Genomic DNA, 14,331 nt, shown 5'->3' with positions numbered 1-14,331 from the left:
ATACTTTTGGAAATGTATTTTTTAAAGGGTTCTACTATATTTTTCCCAATTATGTAGATCTTTTATATGGCAATATATAAATGTCAACTCTCTCTCCTATTAACTAATCATAATCTAGCATGCTGAAAAATATTTTATAAGGAAAACACTAATATGAAGTTTTTTCAGTTACAGTAAAAAAAAGCCCGGCAGAATACACTTACTCACTAAGCTTCATTAATTAAATTTAAAAATTCATAATCAAAACTTCTGTAAGGAATGACTAATACAAAATAAAATCGCACTTTTATTTCATGAGCTAATAAAATTGTACCTGTCAGCTTTGACCCATTAGTCTTGACCACTGATAGTCCCAAAATACCCACTTAAAAGTTACTCTTATTTTGATATATTAGAGATGCTATACTTAAAAAATTCAAAATAATTTGTAAGTACTTTACTGATTAAAAATTATCTCAGATTAATAAAAGTATATTAACAGTATGTTAAAGAAGATATATATTTTTAAAAATAATAGGAATCCAATGGTCTTTTCTGAGAAAGCTGGGGACACAATGAGAATATCAAAAACTTCCTTTGTTGATTCTGATCATGCAAAACAGGAGGAGATGTAATGTAACCAAAATGGAATACAAAAAAGTGTAAGAATTGCAGTCCTCAAAAAGGAAAATTAAAGAGATCTTTTATTCTTCTTTCTTATTTTGCTGTGTCCATTTTAAATGAAAACTATTATAATACCATTTAAAATATGTAAGAAGCTCCTACAGAATATACATAGAAGCAAAAGACAAGAGTTGTCTGAACTCAATTAATAAAATAAAATTCTCCTTAGCTGAAAGGCGAGAAGACCATACACAGATGGCTACGTGTATGGCTTTGATAGTCATGGAGCTTGGATAGGCACTTCATCATTCTGCCTACCTACATTTATCTGTTAAAATTATTATCAAATATCAGCCAGGATGCAGTCGTGAATCACGGGCTGCTCCTCGTCTTCAGGGGAATGATACAATGAGGGTCTATTCATCAGGGCGGCAATCGGCACAAGTAATTAGTTCCCTAGACTGAGATCTCCTACAAAGCCTATTTCACTCAGCACCACAAACATATGACGATGTAAAGCTAATGAAAGCTGCTAAAATTTGTTAACCTCTTCAGCCATCAATCCTTCTAATATTCAATGCTTCAGTCTTATGCAAAGGTGGTGAATTATTAATTTGTCATTCATCCATCCTTCTAAATTTTGAGTCAAATTAAATGATATCATTTTTCTTGATAACAATTAAAATTATAAGAGATGTTAAGCTGCTATTATAAAATTATTACAAAATTAGGTAACAATACGTTCTAGTATAATGCATGAGGGTGAAGTCAAATCCAATAGCTATTAAAGGATGTGTGCAATATTTTTTGTCATAGCATAGAAAAAAACAGAAGAATTATAAAATCATTCACAAATTAACAGGTAACTCAAAGACAGTATGTATAAATGCAATAATGAAAATTAAGAGGAAACAGAACTATGATATTTATTTTTGTGCCCTTTGATACTAACATTTGGCTGAAAGAAAAGCACCAATATATCAGGAACGGAGAATTTGCTCATACAATAAAAAACTTTTTAAGATAAGTCTCATCTTCAAATATAAATGTAGTACCAAAAATTTAAAAATATTACAGTCCAAAAGAAAAGAAAAAAAAAGAACTTTATAGCTCACCACAGTGTTTATAATATCCTGAAGCTGTATCTCAAACTATCTTTCTCAATACAAATAGTTTAACTCCTGTTAACAATTTCAAATAATCTGAAGACAAACAAAAATCACTTATTTCAGAGCACAGATCTAGAGTATATTACAAAAATTCTCTAGAGAGCCCAAAACTTTCAATACATTTTCTCGAGAGTCTCTCCATAATAAAGCACTGCTCTGCAGGTGATACAGGTTACAAACCCTCAAGGAACTTAACTCATAAAAGAATAGCTATTAGCCTCATTTGGATTAAAAAATAGCATTATCATCCAATTTCTGATGCTCAGAGCAATACATGTTCTTTGGGGGATAAAAAAGCCATATTCATTTCTTTCAGATAAGGGTAATTACTAGCATGTTTAAAGTCATTTACATAGAAACAGACCTGGGCTTAAAAATCCAATGTTTTACCCCCCAATCCTACTCCTTCCAATAACATACACTCTTTGTATTAACTTTTTTTTTTAAGATTTTATTTATTTATTTGAGAGAGAGAGACAGTGAGAGAGAGCATGAGCGAGGAGAAGGTCAGAGGGAGAAGCAGACTCTCTATGGAGCTGGGAGCCCGATGCAGGACTCGATCCCGGGACTCTGGGATCATGACCTGAGCCGAAGACAGTCGTCCAACCAACTGAGCCACCCAGGCATCCCTGTATTAACTTTTATCACTGAAAAAATGAGGCATGGTTTGTCATTTTAGAACAGTATTGGAAAGAGGAATGTGTAGGTTTCAATCACCAACTTACTGTAAGTTCAGATCTTTCACATAAGGATTTCACTCTAAAAGCCCCTTATAGAGGAAAAGAAGATAAGAAATTGGCAAATTTGGCATAATCAAGTCAGCTATCTTCCCATGATGTTATGAATTAAATAAGTTGTATATTTTTGGAGCTATCACCAATGGTATGGCTAGAAAAATTTTAAAAAACGAAGTTCAGAAAACTCTTGGGGCACCTGGGTGGCTCAGTGGGTTAAGCTTCTGTTTTTGGCGCAGGTCATGATCTCAGGGTCCTGGACTCAGTGGGGTCCTGGGGAGTTATGGACTCCTCCCCCTCAGTGGGGAGCCTGCTTTTCCCCTCTCTCTCTGCCTACTTGTGAACTCTGTCAAATAAATAAATAAAAATCTTAAAAAAAAAATCAGAAAAGAAACCAACTGTTAATCAAATAGAAGCATGGGTAAGATAAGAAATTATTATTCTGAGAATTTAGAAATATATATATATATATCTGGATCACTGCATACCTTTATATATCTGAACTTATCAAAAAATATGTATTAATATGTGATACCACATTCACAAACTTAACCTCTATCCATTTCCCCAAAAATGAAAACTAAGATCCCCAAAAGTATTCAAATTAAGGATGTGAGCCTAGGCCACATAACATTTGGAAATAAAATCTTCTCTATAAAAGGTGCTGTAGTTAGGTCCCCTACTAGTATACTCTTCAAGTACTAAAATCTCTAACTAATATAAATACACATATTTAAAAAGCTGTGGATGACAATGAAATTAAATGTTCTAACTTTTCTAATTATTTTCCCTGCTTCTTTGAGCTAATTTCAAAGCCTGAGGTTAAAATTACAATAAAAGTATAATTGTCTTTTGCTAAGTCATCTAATTTTCTTCATAATTAAAAAAAAAAAACCTTCACACTTATCTGTCTATATACACATGCCTTTAACAAATCATTAAAATCTATATACATAAAAGAATATAAAACAATGTCGTTTTAATATACAGAATTTGTATTTTCTATTCTACAAGAATAGAATCAAATAGACTGTTGAAATGCATCTTAGAAGGAAATATAACTCAAGCATTAATAATCTATCAATTCCCTTTCTGAGCTCCATTGTAGTCAGTGATTTGATCAAGTAAAATAAATAAACAAGTATGACCCAAATGAGAATCAGGTGGAAAAGGCAGAAGTAAAAGAAAGAATCAATTAATAACTAAGATATAATCCACTTTCTTCCTCTAGTAGTTAAATTGCTCAAGTATAAATAATCTATTTTTTCACATGTAAATTTTACGACTTTATAAAGTTCAGGGTGTTTTGGAAAAGTCTAACACACCAAGGAGCCAATTAACAACGTGTAAATGGATGAATATTGTAACAGAATCCAAAAATATTTACTAATAACAATGACTGACTCTCTACCTTGAGCCAGCTGCCAGGAATACAAGAATTATTCGGATACTCTCCTGGTCTCATGGGGAAGACAGATGTGAAAATAAATAATGAGAATTCAAAAAACTATACGTAACAGAGCAGAGCTCTATTAAATGGCTAGTAAACTGCACAACTCCAGGAGGCAGTGTTCACATCAAAATTTGTATATATGGCACTCCTGGATTTCTGCAATGCTCATTTTGGTTTTCTAAAGGAACACCCTTGAGAATGACATGGTGCCATAAGAACACCTCATCTGTTCCTCCTCTCCATACAATGCTCAAGCTCCTTTTTTTTTTTTTCTCCTAGAGTTAAATCTAATCTTGGGAAAGGGAAGAGAATGAGGCTCTTCAGATGCTATCAGTAGCAGAAATAGTGTTCAAACTAGGATTAAGTAACCGTCAAAAAAATCAAAAAAAGAGATAAAATTTAGTACACAGAATAAAATAATCAAGGAAAAAAGGGAACATTAACATGATTTCCCTGAAGTCATTAAGTTCATATTGCTTTATTAAAGTAGATTTTTATATTATTCTATTAAAGTTGGTTATATTAATTACTAAAAATCAGTGACAGCTACATATATATTCCAATTATTCTATAACTTAAAGGTACTAACACTTATTCAAATTTAGTCAGATATATGTATGTCTGCAATTACACTGTTACGTCATTTTATTGTAACTTGGATCTACATCAATGAAAGAATGCTAGTTGAAAAGAAAAACTGTCACAATGCAATTACATTAGAAAAATGTCCCATTTTCCATCTTACCCATTTCCTTGTGACAATACCTAATACATCTTGATAGCCTTAACAAAAGTCAGCAATAAATTTTCTGGCTAAATAAAAGCTCTAAATCCTAAATAATTTTAGTACTTCACATCATATTTTAAAATTTTTATATTACCTGTTCTTTAAATTCCTGTATCTGGTTTGCTTTCATTTCTATATTTTTAGATTAAAAACTCATGCTAGATATTAGCTACAACTTAAACAAATGGTAACTTCTAAAAAGAAGTAAATATTTTCAGTGTACTGTCAGCTAGAAGATAAAAGTGTTTAAGTTCTAAAAGGGTTTCACTTTCTGCATAAATCTTGGTGAAATAATGTTCAGGTACTAAGGGCATCATACAATATAAAAGAATGCTTTATCTCACAAGCTGAAATCTGCTGTGCCTTCATGCAGATAAATAGAATATTAACTAAAACCAAGAACTATCTATAAATCAAATGGAGGTGATCTAGGCACTGTGCTGTCTTAATGAAAAGGGAAAAAAAAAAAAAAAACCTTCGACTACTTGGATCCAAAAGGAGGTATCTTCTAAAGCAGAATTATTTCTTTATTGAGGCCTGATACATAGATTTGATAATACATCAAGTCACTATAACACTACATATACTATTTAATTATGTAAATAACATTTTATGTAGTTATGAATTTCTGCATGGTCTATTCAGTGTATTTCTCTGTTAGCTTTTAGAGACATTGAGACACTCATCTTCAATTATTATTGAGAATAATTTACAAAAATATCATTTTGTAACAAGGTCAATTCTTTAAGAAATAATCACATACTTTTCCCGGCTGCTATTAGCCTATTAGTCATTCTTTTACTCACTTAGCATTTTTACCAGGAAGTAAGCAAAGTTATAAGAAAATAAAAATCTAGTGTTATCGTAACTACCAATTAAAACTCCAACAAAAGAAAAATGAAAAAAATATTTTAAATAAATGATGTTGAATACGAGAAGCCCTAAAACTCACCTCAGTAGCCACACTATTTAGATAATTCTGATCTATTTTCCCCAAAAATGTGATTTAAAAAAAGTAATTCACCAAATATCTATTTAGTGCCAACTATGTACCAGTCTTGGTACATCAATATGAATAATGCTTTTATAATTTTCTCTGTTATAATCAGGACAAGGAAACCATCATATATCAAAAATAATATTTAAAATAGACAGCATTTATTGCATTTGGCTACTCTGTGCTAGCCATCATGCTATTTTATACACATTATCACCAAGCCTCACAGCAACCCTACCACAATACTGTTATTTTCACTTTAAAGATGGAGAAACAAGGCCCTACCCATCAATAGTAACTATGAACTTCAAAGATTTTCACATGACATTTCCTCTAGAAATTCACTGGATACTACTCAGTTATGATCAAAATACTAATTAACCCTGCCTGAGAGGATTAAGAATTCCATTAAGGTTTTAATGAGGATCTATTTTGTAAGTTCCATGAAGACAAGGGTTTATGTCTACCTAATTCACAGGCCAAGCACAGTAACTGGAACAAAGCAGGCACTAAATAAATAGCCAATTAACTTTTTTAAAAGAAATTTAAATGATAAACCAGAGTCTGCTGGGAAAAATGGAAAAGGCATTCCAAGCAGAAGAAGGAGCATGGACATGGCATAAAGACATAAAAAAGGAACCTTTATCTTGGGACCTTTGGGTAACAAAGGTCATTTCGAGGCAATCTCAGAGTGGCAAAAAGCTAAGGTAGGAAACATAAGTTTAGAACCAGATTTCAAAAGTTCTTGTATAATTAATGGAAATAGTTCTCTGCACATCTTATAGTCCACAGACAGACAGCGAAGTTTCTCTCAAAAGAGGCAACAATATAAACGGTGGCAGTAGGAATGGAACTTAAGGCTAGAATCCAAGAAACCTATCTGAAGTGGAATAGATAAGATTCAGTAAGACAGTCAATACAAAAGGTGAGGAAAAAGGGGATGAGAACAAACTTGAGGTTTCTGACAAAGGGGAAGTAAGGGGATAAAGATGCTACTTAACTGAAATGACAGCAGGTTAAGTAGGTGTGCTTGGAGAATAATCATGTTCTGGACACCTAATAACTTCTGGGCAGGTATGTCCAATAAGAAATCACTGTAACTTGGGAACTCAAAAAAGCAGCCTGGGCTAGAGATAGGAAATTGGGAGGCTGCTAAGTGTTGGGAGTTGAGGAATTTAGATTTTCATCTAACAAAAATTTACTGAGTCCTTATTATAAGTTTGATATTTGCTAGATGCAGAGAAAACTGTATTTTAAGGACAGCAGAAGAGTGAAAATAAAATCTGTGAAATTTCAATATTTAAACACTGCAGAAGAGGAAAGCATCACTGAAACTGAGAAAAAGTTCCTTACAATCAGTAAGATACTGAGGGAATCAAAATAGAATGGTGCCAAAAAAGACAAAGAAGCAAAGTCTCTTCAATGCAGCGAGTGGGCAGCAATACTGAATTCTACATTAAAAACGTTTAGGGTATCTGACTGGCACAGTTGGCGGATGCTACTCTTGACTTCCGTGTTGGCAGTTTGAGCCCCACACTGAGTGTTGTTACTTAAAAATGAAATCTTTAAAAAAAAAATGTTTGAAGGATGAAGAATGAAGAAAAGCTTTTATGTTTCTGCATTTTAAGATATATAATCTGTATGCTATGAAGTTCACCTGTTTAAAATGTAAAATTTAATAGTTTTTAGTATACCTACAGAGTTGTGCAGCTGTCAACATAATCTAATTTTAGAATATGTTTATTTTTCCCCAAAGACATCCCACATCCCATACCAGTTATTTTCCATTTTCCCTTCCTTGAGAATGGTCATGTAGAGGATTTCACAGGATGCAGGACAGAAGGTAGGTAAATGTGTTTGCTCTGACTTGGATCTTCTTAAGTCTGGACCAATTTTAAAATAAGGCATTGGTAATAGGCACTTTTTATCCATACTGTAATTTTTTGGAGAGCCTAATGCTATGAGAATACATAATTTTTAAAAAACATTTCCAGGATCTCTAAAGTACCAAAAAACTGAGTTTTTTTGTTTTTTTAAGATTTTATTTATTTGAGAGAGAGAGAGCACAAAAAGGGGGAGAGAGAGAGACAGACAGAGAGACAAGCAGACTCTTCGCTGAGTGGGCAGCTTAACAGAGGATTCCATTTCAGGACCCCATGATCATGACCCAAGCTGAAACCAAGAGTTAGACACTCAACCAAATGAGTCACCCTGGTACCTGAGAACTGAGTTTACCTTTTAAGAGAAACTCATTAAAATCAAATGTATAATTAATTCATACTGTAAGATATAAAATAGCTAAAGTTTGGCAGCAATTTATATTAAAGACCAATAATCTTTACAATTTCTGGATAGGATATAAAAATATTTGGTCCCATTTATTGTAAAGGACTTAAAATTAATCACCTTAGCTCTACCATATACCAGATCTATGATCTCTACATAAATCATTTATCATCTTTGGGCTTCTGTCGCCTTACACAAAATAATTGTAACTTGTTTAGCCCACGCTACAAGGCCATAGTGAGGAATCAAATGAAATGGGAGTATGTGAAATTGCTTCAAGAACAGCAAAATGTTGTAAAGGTAAGGTAGGGGTTTTAGTTAATAATGAATTTATATGTTGCTACTTCTACATTACTTTGATAAAAGCATGTGCTTACAGTGGTATTATGAGTGACTTCAGACATGATTTAATTTTTTTTTTGACAGACAGAGATCACAAGTAGGCAGAGAGGCAGGCAGAGAGAGAGAGGAGGAAGCAGGCTCCCCGCAGAATAGAGAGCCCGATGCAGAGCTCGATTCCAAGACCCTGGGATTATGACCTGAGCCGAAGGCAGAGGCTTAATCAACTGAGCCACTCAGGTTCCCCTCAAACATGATTTAAAAACAAAAACCTAAGAAAGCTCTGATTAAAATGCCCTCAAATGGCCCCTAATAATAATTAGCTCCAAGTTCCCAGCAATGATTAACTTTCTTTCTTTAAAGATTTCCCTATGTTGGACATTTTATATAAATGGAATCATACAATATGTAGAATTTTGTGGCTGGCTTCTACCATTTAGAATAATGTTTTTGAGGTTCATCCATGTTGTAGCATGTAATAGTACTTCATTCACAGTACATTTTGTTTGTCCATTTCTCAGCAGATAGAAATTTGAATGTTTCCATTTGGAAGGGAGAAATCTTGGATTTTATAACTAGAAAATTGAAGTACTCACTTGGTTACCTACCTAGCATTCACTTCTCTCCCCTTTCCTCTTTTCTGAGAAGTGCAACTTTCCTCATTATTTTCTCATAACAATTACAGTTTTGCTCAAATATCACTTCTTTTATGGTTGGATAACTTACAGAAAGTGACTGTAAGCCAATTATGACAATCCTGTTGTTCTTGTCAGATTCCAGACCTGTGACTGGTTCCAGAATCTAGCTTCAAACAAATCATTGCACAACATTTTTGCCTGGCAATCATTTTTCAACAATCTGAAATGCAAAACTTTTATTCAGTAGTTAAGACAGTAGTTCCCTTTCTCCTGATGGGCTGAAATAAGGAAATGTTAGATCCAGTTGTCAGGAGTTATAACACAACCATGAAGAAGACAGAGTGGGTTAAAGTTTTTATACCCAGAACTGCAAAAAAAGATGGAGCAGAAGACCTGCCCCCAAGAGTTTACACACCTATACCTCTTATAATAAAAGATAATATACTTCTTCACAAGATATTGAAATATTTTCACTTCATTTAGAGCCAAGTGCCTTTGAAACCATCTAACAGATACAAGAATTACTGGCAATGCCATTAGCAATTTGATTACAGTTGTGGAAGGAAAACTAGATAATAGGGAACACTTGTTTTGGTGGAGATAGTTTGGTGGAGATTTGGTGGAGATAATTTGACCTTGAAAAAAATTCTTTGACAATGAAAGAAATTAGGGAAATAGGGTGTTGGTTTAAAGAGGGTCAAGAATATATGTAAGTATGTTTGAAGATGGAAAAGACTAAGTTCAAAAAATATATTAAGACTGAAGATGACATGTGGGAGAAGGGCAAGGACAGCATTATAGAGATAGAAGAGGTATGATCCTATAAAGAGAGTGTACTTCCCTGGAAGTGAAAAAAGTCACCTCTTTCTCATTGGCAAGATGGAAGGATGTAAAGCTCTGTACATTAACAAGTTTAGGGTTTAAAAGAATAAAAACTGAAGATCTGATTTTGGCCTGATAATTTCTGTTTTCTCTACTCAATAGCAAGCTTCTTTTTTTAAAAAGATTTTATTTATTTATTTGACAGACAGAGAGCTCAAGTAGGCAGAGAGAGAGAGAGGAAGGAAAGCAGGCTCCCTGCTGAGCAGAGAGCCCCATGCTGGGGTGCCCCTATAATAGCAAGCTTCTAACAGAAGAACAGAATAGAGAGGTAAAAATTAGAATGAGCTGCTTTGGGGAATATGAAAGAAAGCTGACTAAAAGCAAATTTAAGAATGGCTAAGTAGTTACAAAGGTCTAGCTGAGATCCGAAACCATTCATCTAGAGTGGCACTCTTTACAAATGTGATTTTTGACTCCCAGCTACACTCCGCAATCTAAGAACAAGTCTAAAAAGAGCAGCCAGCAAAACTTACTCAAGATTTTGGAGTGATATGGTTGACAGGCCAAAATACAGAAGGTGAAGGAGAATGAGTAGGCTGGTGCGGATGTCTGGGTTGGGTAAGAATGATAAACCTGTGCTCTTTTTGGACCTCTGTAACTTAATATAGGGTTTATCAGATATTGATTTATTGAGAAACCAAATTTACCCTGTTTTCCACATCACTAACATTTATAATAATTTGGTTTCTGAATTAATTAATCAATATATGTTTAATCAATGTATCAAGCCCCTTTACTTAATGAGTTTCCAACTTTTATTAAAACATGTCTAGAATGAAAGAATGAAAGCTTATGAACATGCTTGAAAACTGTCTTCAGTCTACGATCTATAGGGTCACTCTAGTCAAGAGTCACAGGGCTGGACAATGTGCATGCAGAGAATGAGCTGAAGTCTCAGAAAGACAGGATCTTTTTCTTCTTCTCTTTAAGATTTTATTTATTGATTTGACAGAGAGAGACACAGCAAGAGAGGGAATACAAGCAGAGCAGTGGGAAAGGGTGATACAGGCTCCCTGCTGAGCAGAGAGCCCAATGATCCAGAGCAGATCCAAGAGCAGAGAGCACTTGATCCCAGGACTCTGGGATCATGACCTGAGCCAAAGACAGAAGTTTAAGGACTGAGCTACCCAGTCGCCCCAGGACCTCTTTCTTTTGAGAAGTAGGTTACACAGTGCTCCTGGAAAAGGGAGAGGAACTAAAAATTACTGACTGCCCACAGTATATCAGACACTCTGATAAGAATTTTACATGTGGTCTCTTTTAATTCACAGAACAATGCTTTAAGTTAGGAATATAATTCCAATTTAACAAGTTAAATCCCAATTTTGCTACTAAAAAACAGAGCAAGACTTCACATCTGTGACTTTCCATTATTTAAAAACTTTTATTTATTTATTTTTTTAAAAAAGATGAACCCTAATGCCCCTCACTGGCAATCCTGTTAGGACGCGCCTCACTTTTTTTTTTTTTTTTTTAAGATTTTATTTATGTATTTGACACAGAGAGATCACAAGTAGACAGAAAGGCAGCCTGAGAGAGAGGGGAAAGCAAGATCCCCGCTGAGCAGAGAGCCCCCAGAACTCTGAAATCATGACCCATGCTGAAGGCAGAGGCTTAACCCACTGAGCCACCCAGGCACCCCTATATCACATTTCTGTGGTTGTTGTTAAGATAGTTTATAAGTTATAGAAAGAGAGAGAAAAAAAGCAAAGAGGTATCAGCCACCTTAGTATGGCACTTTTATCTTTAAATAAATAATTTAAAGGCTTAAATGCAGCAGCAACCCACCATAATCCAATACTCCCTGCCTTTAACCTAAAACTCTTAGGAAAATACTGATGAAAGCAAATAACTGATTTTGACTAGCATAAAAAATATTATATACTTGCTTTGCAAGCTAGATAAGTTAGTGAAAAATATGTACTCCTTATCCACAGGGACAAAAGGGCTTACTACGTTACACTTCCAGGTTTTTAAAACAGTTGGAAGCCACTTCTTTCAATAGTTGCTGTCATCTCGCAGAAACTTTGCAGTACTTTCAATTTTGAAGCAATTATTCACATTCTGAAATTATTTATTTTCCTCACTTTACTACATTTCAGTTTGTCTGGCTCTGAATGACCAGTACTGTTTTGGCTTAATTATATTCATTTACAAATATTTTTTAAGTGCCCACTACTATTTAAAAAGGTTGAGGTGCTATAATGGATACTCATCTAAGGAAAACAGTCTGTAATCTCAAGGCACTTACAATCTAATAAATGGGATAAAATGAATTATATGGCATTAAGATCAATGCCATAAGAAAAGTAAAAATCCAGAGCTTTGGAAATTGAAAAAAAGGAATAAGTGATCACATATGTTTTAAAGAGATCAGGAAATGCTTTAAGGAGCAAGAGATTTTTTTGAAAAAGATCCATAAGAAGGGGTCAAGTTTCAGCTGATATACAAGGAAGAAGATGGCATTGTAGGCTTTTCAGCAAAAGTACAGAGGTCAGAAAATTGGAAGCAGTCCTTTTGGTTGGCCCCAGTAGAAAATGAGGTATAAAATAATTATGGGGGCCTGGACATATCATAAAAGACAGGGATGAAAAACTAATGAGTTTATATTTCACTCATTCACTCACTCACTCATTTAATCAACAAACACTTATTGAATATCAATGATGCATAAGGACCTGTACCAGGCAGAGAAGATTTACAGTTATTTGATGATAAAGAAAGTTATTATCCTCAAGGACCTCACAGTACAATGGAAGAAATAGATATATGAAGAGACAATTGTAATATACACAAAACATTCTTTGGGAACAAAGTGAAAGGGCATTATCCAAAGTAACAGAAGACTTCCTGGAAGGCAATAATAACACACAAATTGAGTCAAAGAGTTAACAGATGTTTACCAAGAGAATAAGGAAAGGAAAAGCATTCTTTCTGAAAGAACAGCATTCACAAAGCCAAAGAAGAAACAACTAGGTATGTGTTAAACTGAAATGTTCCTACAATTTTGGGGCAGTACAGCCAACAGGGGCCAAAGAAGAAGCTACAGAAATAAGAAGGGGCCAGATCAGAGAGAATCATTTGAAGAGTCCAATTCCTGTTTAAAAGCCTATGACTTTTTTCAGGACTGACCACAGTTAGTTATAAAGGCCTTACCTGTCAGGCATCACAGGGAAAGCTGCCCTCCACTAGCCCCAAACTAGACTTCATATATAGCCAATGAACTCCAGTCTCTAAAGGAAGTTGTACTCAAGGACTTAGGACCCACTGGCCAGTCATATTCTTAGGATAACTGCATTCCTAGCCTTTGCACCTTTATCCCAAAGTTTCTTTATCTGAAGCCATAGGCAGAGGTCATTTTCAGGCACGCTGCCCAGAACTTTTTAGCAGAGAAAGAAAGGGAAACCCTGAAGACACTTTTCCCCACTCTCACGCAGTCTACTCTGAGCTCTTTTCTTTTTCCGTCTTCTAACCTCATGGTCCATAAACTGCTATAGTCTTTTGTTCAGAGTTTCCTCAACAGTGAGATGAGCCCAACATCTAGACTAATCTATACTAATCCACACTGATTAACCTGACCTTCCAACAGTGCAGGATATGGCAGGATAATGGAAATGGAAATGGAAGGATAATGGAACAAGGGGAGTCCTGCAGTTTTAGACTATTGCTTATACCACCAGAGCAAGTTATTAAAGCCTTACTCTTTCATTTCTGGTTTGTGGCTTTAATCAGCTACTCTGATCCTTGGTTGCTTGGCTCTCTCCTAGCTCAGCTGAGCTCCTGACATTATCCATATCATCTTAGAGAGTTGGCTTTTGTCTTTTAGCAGTAGGGAGATACAGAAGAGTTTTAAGCTTTACGTTTTAAGTATTATGACTGCAGAACAGTAACTCTAGGAAATATACAAAAGAAGAAATATCATAAATGAGAACACAAGTAAGGAAGTTATTAGAATAATTTAAGCAAGATAAGGGTTTTCAACTTTTTAAATTTCCTATTTCTCTGATTTATCCCATTAATGTGTTATTGAAATGTGCTAAATTTCTCTGTGATACAAGGAAGGCAATAAATAAGGCATGAAAATAAAGTTCAAGGACATAAAGCAATTTATTCAAAATAAAATGGGCTCCAAAGCATATGATGTATAAAGTTGATTAAATGTTATATGCAGTAAGACAGGCCAAAACCCAGGTAGAGATCAAGTCCTGAAGCTGAGTAGAGATGGGAAGAGAACATAAAAATGGCTCAGTAAATGCTACATCCACTCAGCCCAGAAATGACATGCAAGTCCTCTACCTACATATATTCCTTTGTCTTACCAAGTCACATGACTCCACAAAGGAAATGTGATTCCTGGTTGGGTACCCATTTCCCAGCAAAAGATCTACACAATGGAAAGACAGAATGAAACTATGATGATCAGCTACCATATCTGCCACAAGT

At 34.6% G+C, this 14,331-nt stretch overlaps 1 protein-coding gene across 2 annotated transcripts in view; it reads right to left on the bottom strand.

The window, feature by feature from the left end:
* LRBA (LPS responsive beige-like anchor protein) overlaps nucleotides 1-14,331 on the bottom strand; it is a 730,800-nt gene that overhangs the window by 290,821 nt on the left and 425,648 nt on the right. The gene's annotated exons all lie outside the window — the stretch shown is intronic.

Source organism: Mustela nivalis (genome assembly GCF_964662115.1).
Source record: "Mustela nivalis genome assembly, chromosome: 4".
NCBI classification, from domain to species: Eukaryota; Metazoa; Chordata; class Mammalia; order Carnivora; family Mustelidae; genus Mustela; species Mustela nivalis.
The sequence above is the reverse complement of the archived record's forward strand: the minus strand, read 5'-3'. Positions and strand labels throughout refer to the sequence as shown.